We start from the raw sequence: 14,448 nt of genomic DNA, 5'->3' as shown, positions 1-14,448 counted from the left end.
GGCTGAACCCTCTATGAGAGTGGTTCTCAACCTTGGCTGCACATTAGAATCACCTGGGAATCTTTTTAAAATCCTGATTTCTGGGCCTCATTCCAGAGGATTTTAAAAACATTCCCAGGTGATTCTAATGTGCGGCCAAGGTTGAGAACCACTGCTCTATGACACAAACCAGCCACTGGGTGTCAGCCTTTTAGCCAGCCAGCCCTAAAAGCTCTTGAAATTACTGAGTTATGCAGTGGGAGCATCACTTTTGATACAGGAATTTGCTGTCACTTAGAGTTATTCCTGAGAAATTCTGGAGCCTTAGACACTATGACATTTATCTGCCTATTCCCTCTCCCCTTTCTGGTAGCATAAACTAGACCCACTCCTACCACACACATACTTTTGGGGGGCTGCCCTATTCCATTCCATGCTCCTCTGGTGAGACTATTAATCACAGGACCCTTCCCCTGACCACAGGGTGGACACGGGGCTTAAGCTGGGCAATCAGAATCTGAGCTGAGACAAATACAGAGAGTTATCTCACAGCTGCACCACATACAAAAGATCCCCAGGTGCCCTGATGAAGTTGCTTTGTGTACCCTACCCAAGCCTCCAGTCCAAGCCTAGATCCTATTTTTTTCTTTCTTTATTGATTAAGGTATAACATATGTGTCCTTATCCCCCCAATGCCCCTTCTCCCCCCAGCTCATGCCCTCACCCCCCTGGTGTCTATTTCCATTGGTTATGCTTATATGCATGCATACAAGTCCTTTGGTTGATCCCTTCCCCTTACCCTCACCCTCCCTAGATCCTATTTTGAAGAACCTTTAATGAATCTGTATTTACCATGAGGTGTGTGTGTGTGTGTGTGTGTGTGTGTGTGTGTGTGTTTATGGAAATCTACACGTCATTTGACTGAAGACTGAAGCTTATTTCGGGAAAGCAAGTCTGTCATTTTTTCCAAAGTCCCTATTAGCTCCTTCCATACCTATTCTCCTTTCTGCCAAGCCATCTAGGGCTCATTTTCAAAGAAAAAAGTACCAGGACCCAGATTCCAGAGTAGGAAGCCAGTGGTACTTAAAGAAACAGGCCTGTAATTTTTGTCATAAATTTTCTTGATGGACATATTATTATTTTTAGTCAACACAGATCTCTCATGAAAATGCATACCTAATCTCGTAAAGCTTGCCTCCCAAAGTAACACTCACAGAATCCCAAGTGATGGACCATGAATCCAGCCCCTCATTTCATAAATAAGGAAACTAAGGTGCAGAGAAATGAAGTGGCACCCTTACTAACACTCAGTAACTCACTAATAATACTCAATGAGCAACAGCAGACCTAGGACCAAAACTCAGGTCTTCTTAACACTGAGTTAGAGTTCTTCCCAGTGTTTCACGCTTCCTTGGTGTTATAATGGTCTTACCACACCTGTGAAGGCCTGGGTGCCCAAAGTTTCACCTGTGTGCTTTTCACGTTCACACAGTTGTTTCCTAGCTCACTCCAAATGCTAGGTGACTAGGTCAGGAAGAGTTTCCAGCCTTAGACCCGTTCTTCCCATACCAGGCTTTCCAATAACACTATCTCAATGCTGGTGTGGAGTCCAACGGGCCATTCCAGGCTTCCCTCATTGTCGATTTAAGCTGCCCCTTGGAGAGCCCTGGTGCCCCTTCCTGCCTGCTGATCTTAGTTGGAACCATCTCAGGCATCAGAGGTGTAGAACCGTGTTAAACCCCAAGACAGAAGTAGTCTGAGTATTAGATCCCTTTCATTCGAGGAGGGTCCTTGGCCCCCAATGCGTATTTTTCTAACCTCTGCCGCACAGTCAACCACATACCTGGGATTAGACCAAACTTTAGCCATGAAACTCACCCTATTTGCTTCCTTCCTCCAGGACCATGGGCCCCCACTGGCTTTGTTTTTGCATAACCAAAGAGCCAGCTCAGACAATTCCTGCAAAACAGAATCTGCCCCAAGGTCCTTTGTTGTACCCATCCTAGACCCAGGCTTCAGCAGGTGCCTCCTTTAGGGGTCAGCTTCTCTCTCTAATGAAATAATTGTTTACCTTCCTTGGGTCCTTCTGCCCAAGTATTGGGAGTTTAATAGTATCACCATTGAACAAATATTGAGCCCCTACTACCTGTAGATCACTCTGCCAGGAGCAAGTGGTAGAAATTAGATACAGCCTTTCCTAAATGAAACAGATCAAAGGTATGCAAGGCTGCAATATCCATATCAGGTCTCCTGCACCAAAGATGACAGAAAGGGCCCAGGGAGAGGAAAAGAAGGGGAGTGGTAGAAGACAAGAAGGAAGAGGCAGTAATCAGTAGTTTGAAGACTGTTTGCTGGTAAAACCAGAACAGCCTGACATTAAGGCTATTTAAGGACAACCTCAAGAGAGAAACTTCATTAGCCCAAACTATCAAAATAAATCCATTTTCTAAACCTGTAGCTAAATTTTCACTCCCCCACAACTGCATATAGAAACATCCTACAAGAATAAATTTTTTCAACACACATGAGGAAATTCATGATGTTTCTGTTTGAAAAGTAAAATAATGGAGGTGGAGTTGGTAAATGATTTGCCCACTATTGTACCACAAGGCAGTGAAAACACTAGAAACTGGTTCTCAGGAGCTTACTGGGAACTGTCTCAGATTTCACAATGGCTGGCTATTGGGTGAGCATTGCAGGTATCTGTTACTGCATGACAAGCCACCCCAAAACGTAGTCACTTACAACAATCACCATCTATTTGTGCATGATTCCACAGTTGGGACTGGGCTTAGCTGGGCGGTTCTTCAGATCTCACCTGGGATCACTCATGAGCTTGTCATCTTCAGATGGGCTGACTGGAGCAGGATGATCTAATATTAATGACCACACTTACAGGCAGGACTGGGGCTTTGGTGCTTAGCTGTCAGATTTTCCTCTCCAGCTGATGTCATTCATTTGTCTAGTACAGGCTTACACGGCTGCAGGAGTGTGCCAAGACTGCCACCAGGGAGATGCAGTACAGTACTTCTTAGGCCTAGGTTCTGGACTTGCATAATGTCACTTTGGCTGCATCCCATTGGTCAGAACAAGTCACAAGTCCAGCCCAAATTTAAGGAGTGGGGAAATAGACTCCACCTCCTGATGGCAGGAGCTGCAAAGTACTGTGGCCATATTTTTTCACAGTGAGAGCTAGCTCATTTTTACCAGTCCACCCACACTGGCTGTTATTGTTATTACTAGCCAGGAACCGGCCAGCATCCGCTAGCCCTGCTGCCTATGGGGATGGTGGCAAAACATCTGCATTGGAGCTTGGGAGCTTGGAGACTTAGCCTAGCTCCTAGATGATACCCAAACTCCTAGGACATTATCCCAAATACATGCTGAAATTATAAATGCAGTTGCAGACCATCAGTCATTGTGTAGACGCATTAGGTAATTGCTGCCTATGCATCCATACACAAGTGCACAGACCAGACACCATACATTGATGGGCATGTGATTTCTCAGGTGATACTCTGGCATCTCCAGGTGGGCACGTCATTTCCTCCAAGACCATTACTATAGAATAATAAGTAAAGCCATAGAAAGTAATGTAATAATTTTCTTCAGATTTTAAAATACGTTTTAGAAGAAAATGCCTTTCTAGCATTGATTGTTGTTTGCCTATATAGGCCGACCTCTCGATATTTGGTGGAACACAAGAAAATCCTGGCTCAGACAAGGAGGCCAACAAGTGAGGAAAGAGCCGGAAATGGCTCTATACAAGATACCTAAGGGAAGTCAGTGTTGCTAAAAATGAGTAGAATCTGTCCAGGGGAGGGTTAATTAAATGCAAGTTATTTTGCAGCTTCATTGAGGTATAAGTGACACAATAAGCTGTACATATTTACAGTAGATAATATGATAATGAAGCCATTACCTATGAAACCAACACAATTAAGATAATGAATATATTCACCAACCCCATAAATTTTCCTGTAATCACTTTGTAATCCCTCCCTCCTGACCTTCTCCCCTTTCTCCATCCTCAGGCCATCACTAATCTGCTTTCTTTCTTTTTAAAAAAAATATATATGTTTTATTGTTGATAGTATTACAGTTGTCTACCATTCCCCCTCTTCTACCTCTCCCCACAATCCCTTTCCACCTCCTCCCCATGTCTTCACCACCCTATTGCCCGTGTTCATGAGCTATGCATATAAGTATATTAGGAGCCCAATGCATGAATTCATGCACCTTGAAAGGAACTGTGGGCCATGAGGCTGTGGTGGGCACAGGGGCGGGTCTTGGCCCATCCTCTGTGCCCCCACCTGGTCCCTCCTGCCACAGCCCCAGTCCCCTGTCTGCCTGCAGCCCCAGTCCCACTGCCTCCGCTCCCACGTGCTGATGGCGCTGGCCCTGCTCACACCCGCTGACAGCTCCAAGCAATTGGGGCCAGCACCAGCAGCAGGTGCGAGCAGGGTCGGTGCCATCAGCGGGTGCAAGCAGCAGCTGCTGCCCTGATCGCCCCTAAGGAGCAGGAGGAGGTATAAAAGCCCTCAGGGGTGATTGGGGCGGGCAGCCTCCATTTGCACCTGCTGACAGCGTCAATCTGTTCTACGTCTCCATGCTTCGGCTCTTATTTTGTTGATCAATTCATTTTGCTCATTACATTCCACAAATAAGTGAGATCATGTGATATTTATCTTTCTCAGATTGGCTTATTTCACTTAGCATAATAGTCTCCAGGTCCATCCATGCTGTCTCAAAGGGTAAGAAGAGAGCCTTCTTTTTACCAATATGCTTTCCTGTTGCTAATGATGGCTTTGCATTTCTAAGATTTTTTATAAGTGGGATCACCTAGTACAGTGGTCGGCAAACTCATTAGTCAACAGAGCCAAATAGCAACAGTACAACGATTGAAATTTCTTTTGAGAGCCAAATTTTTTAAACTTAAACTATATAGGTAGGTATATTGTTATTAACTTAATTAGGGTACTCCTGAGGCTTAGGAAGAGCCACACTCAAGGGGCCAAAGAGCCGCATGTGGCTCGCGAGCCGCAGTTTGCCGACCACGGACCTAGTATGTATTATTTTTATTGTCTGGCTTCTTTCACTTCCAAGATTGAGTTTTACTCATAGTGTTGAATACAGCAATAGTTTATTCCTTTTAATTGCTGAGTAGTTTATGCCATATGTCACTCTTGCCTGAAGAAGTTTGCCAAGTGTGTAGGCAAAGACAGAGACACCCATGAGAAGTGTCTATTAAGATTTGGCCCAGAGTCTAGTCTGGGAGCGGAGTTGAGAAACCCAGGAGAAGTACCTAGATAAGATTTGGCCTGGAGTCTAGTCTGGGGGCAGAGCTGAAAACAAAATAGCATTGAAAACACCTTCCACTAAAATTGAAGACCTTGGGAAGGAGAAATGAAGGGAAAGGACTGAGGGAAGATAGGAGCAAATACATTCAGTAACAGTTGGTGCTGTGATTAAGGACACTGTGTTCAGCAATAGATAACTCCATGTGGGAAAGAGATAAGTGGGAGAGAATCCAGGAGAGAGCAGAATAAATGATTAAGACACAGAGAAGCTGATTTATGAGGCTGACTTAATAGAGCTTACTGAAGCTAGTTCATTTAACAAAATGTAACTGAAGCTAATTTTCCATCAGAGCCTGAAAGGCAGATAGAAAAGATTAGGAAAATAGCAAATGTCAGAGTTGGCTTGTCTAGCAAACCCATTAAGTAAAATGAAAACAATTTCTGCATTAAGCAGACCAGTCCTTGATCTAAACATGTCCTCTCTGGGTCCTGACAAGCAGCTCATTGACATTCTCTCATTCTCTTCCACATTTCTTCTTATTCTCTCTCTCTCTTTCTGTCTGTGAATGTCGTAATTATACAACAAAACCCTAGCTCTGGGAGTTCTTATTTCTTTTCTTTTTTAAAAAAAATATATTTTGAAACAAGGGAGGAGACCAAGATGGCGGCGTAGGTAAACACCGGAGACCGCTGCCGCAAACAACCATTTCAAAAATACAACTAAAAGACTGAACGGACATCACCCAGAACCACAGGAAGGCTGGCTGAAGAGAGACTCTACAACTAGAAGGAAAGAGAACAGCAAATCGAGGCTCAGAGGCGGCGCAGTGTGGAAAATACAAAGGTACCGAGGTGCGCGCGCAAAGCGGGCTGGTGGCTGAGGGCTCGGTTGTCGTTTTCTGTCGGGAGTGAGTCTCAGACTCTGGGCTCCAGATCCGGGCGAGTCTCTAGGGACCCAGACTCAAACGGGAGAAGCGGGATTATCCCGCATCAGTTGGAACCTGAGGGCAACTTTCTCTCCGAGGTTTGCAGCGGCTGCCGGGGTTCTGAGAAGCAGAGCCTCTGGGAACGGGACTGAGCGTGGCCATAACTGCTCCCTCCGCCCGCCCTGTTGATCCCGCCCCGCCCAAAGCCTGCGCACAGCCATTTGCCGATCGCCTCAGGCAAAGGCTGGATTAGCACCTCCCCAGAAGGCAGACGTTTTCCGTACAGCTGATTCCTATAGCCAGCCGGCCTGGGGGTCAAATCCCTCTAGTGTTAACTACAACAATTAAGGCTTGGCTAGAACAAGACTGCGCACAGAGACCACAAGGGGGTGCACCAAGAAAGCATAAAAGATGCGGAGACAAAGAAACATGACAGAAATGGAGGATATGGAGCTAAGAATCGCAATTTTGAGGGCTTGCCATAAATTTGTGCAGAGCCTCACGAAAACTAATGAGACCCTCGATGCTACGATAAAGAAATTAGAAAGTAAGCATACACGGACTGAAATAAAGAATATTATACCCAATAGCAGACCAGAGGAGTACAATAATCAAACCAAAGATTCGACAAAAAACACCCAATTGGAAAAGCAAAATGAAAAAAGAATCCGAAAGTGTGAAGATAGTGTAAGGAGCCTCTGGGACAGCTTTAAGCGGACTAATATCAGAGTCATTGGAGTGCCAGAAGATGAGAGACAGCAAGATATTGAAAACCTATTTCAAGAAATAATGGCAGAAAACTTCCCCCACCTGGAGAAAGAAATGGACTTACAGGTCCAAGAAGCGCAGAGAACCCCAAACAAAAGGAATCCAAAGAGGACCACACCAAGACACATCATCATTAAAATGCCAAGAGCAAAAGACAAAGAGAAAATCTTAAAAGCAGCAAGAGAAAGAGGCTTAATTACCTACAAGGGAATACCCATACGACTGTCAGCTGATTTCTCAACAGAAACTTTGCAGGCCAGAAGGGAATGGCAAGAAATATTCAAAGTGCTGAATACCAAGAACCTACAACCAAGATTACTTTATCCAGCAAAGCTATCATTCAGAATTGAAAGTCAGATAAAGAGCTTCACAGATAAGGAAAAGCTAAAGGAGTTCATCACCGCCAAACCAGTATTATATGAAATGCTGAAAGGTATCCTTTAAGAAGAGGAAGAAGAAGAAAAAGGTAAAGATACAAATTATGAACAACAAACATGCATCTATCAACAAATGAATCTAAGAATCAAGTGAATAAATAACCTGATGTACAGAATGAACTGGTGATTATAATAGAATCAGGGACATAGAAAGGGAATAGACTGACTATTCTTGGGGGAAAAAGGGGTGTGGGAGATGCGGGAAGTGACTGGACAAAAATCATGCACCTATGGATGAACACAGTGGGTGGGGAATGAGGGGGGAGGGTGGGGTGGGAGCTGGAAGGAGGGGAGTTATGGGGGGAAAAAAGAGGAACAAATGTAATCATCTGAACAATAAAGATTTAATTAAAAAAAATATATATATATTTTATTGATTCTTTACAGAGAGGAAAGGAGAGGGAGAGGGATACAGAGTTAGAAACATCGATGAGAGAGAAACATTGATTCAGCTGCCTCTTGCACGCCCCCTACTGGGGATGTGCCTGCAACCCAGGTACATGCCCTTGACTGGAATCGAACCTGGGACCCTTCAGTCCGCAGGCCTACGCTCTATCCGCTGAGCCAAACCGGTTAGGGCGAGTTCTTATTTCTTTACCTTTTAGGGGAATCTTCCTGATTGGCTCCTGTCCATGGGCCCACCCATCCATATCTGTATTCTTTTGGTTCCACTCGGTTGTCCTAAACTAAGGTTTATCCTCATCCCTTATCTCCTATCCCAATTCCTGTTTCACTTGGGACTTTCTTCAAGTCAGGAGCCCAGGAAAAGATAATAAATGATCCTTGCCCAGCCGGTGTGGCTCAGTGGTTGAGCATCGACCTATGAACCAAGAAGTTATAGTTCGATTCCCATCAGGGTGTATGCCTGGGTTGCAGGCTCAATCCCTGCTGTAGGATGTGCAGGAGGCAGCTGATCAATGATTCTCTCTCATCATTGATGTTTCTAGCTCTCTCTCCCTCTCTCTTCCTCTCTGAATCAATAAAATTATATTTCAAAAGTATAATAAATGATCCTTAATTCCACCATCCTAACACAATCACATAGCATTTTGGAGAACTTCCTTGTAACCATTTTTCTTCTGTACTGCAACCACTCAGGTGAAACCACATTGTCTCAGTGTATAGTATTATATTGGAGACTAGAGGCCCAGTGCAGGAATTCGTGCACCAGCAGGGTCCCTGGGCTTGGCCTGTGGGATTGAGCCAAAACTGGCTTTCCAACATCCCCCAAGGGGTCCCAGATTGCAAGAGAGCACAGGCCAGGCCGAGGGACCCCACTGGTGCATGATCGGGGCCGGAGAAGGATGTGGGAGGTTGGCCAGCTGGGGAGGGACCGTGGGAGGGCTCAAGGGCATGTCCGGCCTGTCTCGCTTAGTCCTGATCGGCCAAACCCCAGCAACAAGCTAACCTACTGGTCGGAGCGTCTGCCCCCTGGTGGTCAGTGCACGTCATAGTGAGCAGTTGAGCGGTCTTAGCATATCATTGGCACATTATGCTTTGATTAGTTGAATAGCTGACTAGACAACTGGACACTTAGCATATTAGGCTTTTATTATATAAGACTAGAGGCCCAATGCATGAAATTCGTGCACAGGGGGGTTCTCTCAGCCCAGCCTGCACCCTCTCCAATTAAGGACCCACAGGGATCGGGCTTAAACCGGCAGTTGGACATCCCTCACACAATCTGGGACTGCAGGCTCCTAACTGCTCACCTGCCTGCCTATCTGATCACTGCTAACCACTCTGCCTGCCTTCCTGATTGCCCCTAACCCCTCTGCCTGCCTGCCTGATCACCCCTAACCTCTCTGCCTGCCTTCCTGATTGCCCCTAACCACCTCTGCCTGACTGCCTGATTACCCCTAACTGCTCCCCTGCCGGCCTGGTCGCCCCTAACTGCTCTCCCCTGCCAGTCTGATCACCCCCAACTGCCCTCCCCTGCAGACCTGGTCACCCCCAACTGCCCTCCCCTGCAGGCCTGGTCACCCCCAATTGCCCTCCCCTGCTGGCCTGATCTCGGCCCCAACTGCCCTCCCCTGCCAGCCTGATCACCCCTAACTGCCTCTGCCTTGGCCCCCACCACCATGGCTTTGTCCAGAAGGAAGTTGGACATCCTGAAGATGGCTGGTTGACCCGGTCTAATTAGCATATTACCCTTTTATTAGTATAGATAGATTATATAGGATAGGATTGCTTAAATGGGAGGCGGGGGCTGGGAGAGAAACCTTTTTCAGCAGGAGGAGATGCTCTTTGCAGACAAAAATACATAATCCCTATATCTGGACTGAGAGCCAGGCATATGCACTATACTACCAAACCGGTTATTAAAAAATTGAACCGCTTCCTTACACCTTACACCAAACAGCTGTTGCCCTTAAAACCCCTCCTCAGCCCCCACCTTAGGTTCTGCCTTTGCAGTTCACCCAGATTAGGTTCTGATTGATCGGTTTCTATGCCAGTCAGTGTCAAAAGCTCCACCTCCTAGGCAGCCATTGGCTCCTCCCAGTTCATCCAGATTTGGTTCTGATTGGTCGGTTTCTATGCCAGTCAGCATCAAAAGCTCTGTCTCCTAGGCAGCTATTGGCTCTTCTGGGAAATCCAGAACTGCTGCTGACAGCTGTCTCTCTCTCTCTGGGCCTGATCTGCAGCCTCCTTGGTGGCTGCAGATCAGGCCCTGCCTTTCTCTCCAGGCCTATCTCTGGGCCTGATCCACAGCCACGGTGGCAGCAGCGAGGTCGTAACAACCTCGCCACACCTGCCCCCCCCCACCCCCCCCCCCCCCCGCCACCCTGCCCCCCTGCCACCAGCCTTGTGGGCCATGGGGGAGGGACTGAGAGGTGCTCCATACACTTCCTGGTGACCAGTCATCCATCTGGTTGTTTAGGTCGTGAGGGCCCTAGGCCAGTGATGGCGAACCTTTTGAGCTCGGCGTGTCAGCATTTTGAAAAACCCTAACTTAACTCTGGTGCCGTGTCACATATAGAAATTTTTTGATATTTGCAACCATAGTAAAACAAAGATTTATGTTTTTGATATTTATTTTATATATTTAAATGCCACTTAACAAAGAAAAATCAACCCAAAAAATGAGTTTGCGTGTCACCTCTGACACGCGTGTCATAGGTTCGCCATCACTGCCCTAGGCTATTATTAGTATAGATAATCATTGCCACATCATTATCACTAGTGAATGGCGCTAACACTTACAATTCTAACCATAGGCTTCTTCAATTAAGAATCCAGCCTGGGAGACTTCAAATTCATTGACATTATGATATGCTTAGGTAGGAAATTTTGCAAGCAAATGAGGCAACAGTTTTTGCAGGTATCTTCAATGGTACAAAGGCCATTGATAAGAAAGAAAATAGATATATATTTTAATCCTCTTTGAATCATATGAATTAAATTATTTTTATTTATTTGTTAATCCTAACCTGAGGATATTTTCCTCATTGATTTTTTTAGAGAGTGTGGAAGGGTGGGAGAGGAAAGAGAGAAAGAGAGATTGCTTGCCTCCTGCAAGCATTGACCCAGGCCAGGGATCAAACCTGAAACCAAGGTACATGCCCTTGACTGGGAATCAAAACCTCAACCCTCCAGTGTGCAGGCCAGCACTCTGACCACTGAGAAACATTGGCCAGGGCTAAATTTTAGTGTCAACATAATCATTAATAAAATTGGCCTTTTTCCATTTAATACCCTCTCTTCCACAACTAAAAGATTTGCTAGCAGGTCCTTATTTTGCAGAGAGGCTAGTACCCATTTGATGTGGGCCTAATAACTTTAATAAAAAGAAATTTTATAAAACAATAGTAATCCCATCATCATCAAAATGCTTTATAAAGTGTCTTTTTACATGTGGTATTACACAGATGTTATATAAAGACCTTTTCTTAATAGTTTATAATATAAGCTATCATAATAATAGCTAGTAATTATCATTTGTTGAGAATTACCTAGTATATACCACACTGGGTTTTGTTTTGTTTTGTTTTTGAGGTATTTTTACAGGTTTATTAATTTACCTGACTAGACAGCACTTAGATTATGATACACATATTCATTATTCTGACATGTTGTCAATAGTCCTTGATCTAAAGATATAAAAACCTCATTTTAATACTTGCAAACATTTTTCCTAGGCAGTACGTGGTTGTAACCAGGGTAAGATCCCTGTGGGACCTGGAAAAAACTTATTTGGAGCCCTCATTAGGAAAATCAATAAGAATTTGGAATATGAATATAAGTAGAAATGTAGATATTTTTTAGAATGAGAAACAGTCACAACAAAATATAAATTGTAAAAAGCTAATAAATGTAAGTATCACAAAATTCAGAAACTAAATTATATTCTTCTTTAAATCTTTATTGCTGAGAGTATTATAGATGTCTCCCCTTTCCCCCCATTGCCTCCCTCCACCTGGTTCCTACCCCACCCCAGGCCTTTACCACACTATTGTTTGTGACCGTGGGCAGTGCATATCTATATATATAAAACCCTAATATACAAATAGACCAAATAGCGGAACAACCAAACAACCGGTCGCTATGATGTGCACTGACCAACGGGGGGTAGGGGAGACGAGGTGCGTGGAACATGGTGAGCGTCAGCAGCAGGCAGCAGTGTGGAACATGGCAGGCATTGGCTGTGTTGGGATGGTGGAGCAGATGAGCAGAGGCACCAGACCAAGGCAGGGCACTGGTCACTGCCATCAGGGTGAGCCTCTGGTGGTTACTGAAAATTCTTTGCTCAGGCTGGGCGCTTGCACCTGCTGCTGGTGCTCACCCTGCTTGCACCTGCTGCCAGCGCCCAGCACTGACTCCAATTGCCCCTGAGGACTTCTCCACCTCCCCCTGCTCCTGAGGGGCAATTGGGGCTGGCAGCCGCCACTCGCACCCGCTGCCAGTGCCTGGCGCTGGTCCCAATTGCTCGGTGCCATCAGCGGGTGCAAGCAGTGGCTGCTGGCCCCAATCGTCCCTGAGGGCTTCTACACCTTCCCCTGCTCCTGAGGGGCAACTGGGGCAGCAGCTGCCACTCGCACCCACTGATGGCGCTGGCCTTGCTCTCACCGGCTGCTGGCTCTGACCCCAATCGCTCCACCCCATCAGCAGGTACGAGCAGGGCCAGCATCGTCAGCACATGGGAGCAGCAGGAGCGGGGCTGCCAGCAGACAGGGAACTGGGGGCCACGGTGGGATGGGCCGGGCGGGGGCCAGGACGTGGAGGATGGGCTGAGACCCACCCCTATGCCCACCGCAGCCTCGTGGCCCACAGTTCCTTTCAAGGTACACAAATTCATGCACTGGGCCCCTAGTATGTATATAAATTCTTTGGTTAATCTCTTCCCAAATTTGTCCATTTCCCCCCTTTCCTCTGAGATTCTTCAGTCCATGTATCCATGCCTCTGGATCTATTTGGTTTGTCATTTTATTTTGTTCATTAGATTCCATATGTAAGTGAGATCATGTGATATTTGTCTTTCTCTGACTGGCTTATTTCTTTTAGTTAATAATCTCCAGGTCCCTCCATGCTGTCTCAAAGGGTAAGAGATCCTTCTTTTTATAGCAGCATAGTATTCCATTGTGTAAATGTAACACAGCTTTTTTATCCACTCATCTACTGATGGGTACTTTAGCTTTTCCCACATCGTAACTATTGTAAATAACACTGCTATGAACATAGGGATGCATATATTCTTTCTGACCGGTGTCTCGGAATTCTTAGGATATAACCCTAAAAGTGGGATCACTGGGTCAAAGGCAGTTTCATTTTTAATTTTTTGAGGTAAGTCAATACTGTTTCCCATAGTGGCTGCACCAGTCTGCATCCCACCAGCACTGCACTGGGGTTCCCTTTTCTCCACATCCTCTCTGGCACCTGTTGTTTGTTGATTTATTGATAGTAGCCATTCTGGCAGGTGTGAGGTGATACCTCATTGTAGTTTTAATTTACATCTCTTTGATGTTAGTGACATTAAGCATTTTTTCATATGTCTCTTGCCATTTGTATGTCCTCTTTAGAGAAGTATGTATTCAGGTCCTTTGCCCATTTAAAAAATATATTTTTATTGATTTCAGAGAGGAAGGGAGAGGGAGAGAGAGCTAGACACATCAATGAAGAGAGAGAATCATTGATCGGCTGCCTCCTGCACACCCCCCACTGGGGATGTGCCCGCAACCAAGGTACATGCCCTTGACTGGAATCGAACCTGGGACCCTTGAGTCCGCAGGCTGATGCTCTGAATCCACTGAGCCAAACCGGTTCGGCTGCCAATTTTTAAATTGGATTGTTTGTTTTCCTTTTGTTGAGTTATATGAGTTCTTTACATATTTTAGAAATTAACTTCTTATCAGATGTATTACTGGCAAATATATTCTCTCAGATAGTGGGTTCCCTTTTCATTTTGATGCTGGTTTCTTTTGCTGTGCAGAAGCTTTTTAGTTTGATGTAGTCCCATTTATTTATTTTTCCCTTTGTTTCTCTGGACCTAGGAGATGTATCGGCAAAAATTCTGCTATGTCAGTTGTCTGAGATTTGCTGCCTATGTTTTCTTCTAGGATTTTAATGGTTTCACAAATTACATTTAAGTCTTTATCCATTTTTAATTTATTCTTGTGTATGGTGTATGGACCTGAATAGATACTTCTCTAAAGAGGACATACAAATAGTAGGTTTATGGTCTACTTTCTTTTTTTTTTCTTTTTTTGCATTTACCTGTCTAATTTTCCCAAAACTAATCTTGGTCTAATTGCTGATTGTTCTACAGGCTCCCTCCATAGAGATTATAGGATCTATGGCAGGGATAGTAGCCGGAGAGGAAAACAGAGTTTCAGAAGCTTTTGTAAATACTACCAGTAATACATACATATGAGTGCAAAGGTACATCCTATCTAATAATAGACAAACATGGTAATTAACCATACCTCCGACACGCTTCCCATTGGCTAATCAGGGCGATATGCAAATTAACTGCCAACCAAGATGGCAGCCGGCAGCCAGTTAGCTGAAGCGAACAGGAGGCTTGCTTGCTCCAGTGACGGA

The sequence above is a fragment of the Myotis yumanensis genome, unplaced genomic scaffold, assembly GCF_028538775.1.
Source record: "Myotis yumanensis isolate MYYU_CA2020_CCGP unplaced genomic scaffold, mMyoYum1.0.hap1 SCAF_1, whole genome shotgun sequence".
NCBI lineage: Eukaryota > Metazoa > Chordata > Mammalia > Chiroptera > Vespertilionidae > Myotis > Myotis yumanensis.
Note: the sequence above shows the minus strand (reverse complement) of the source record.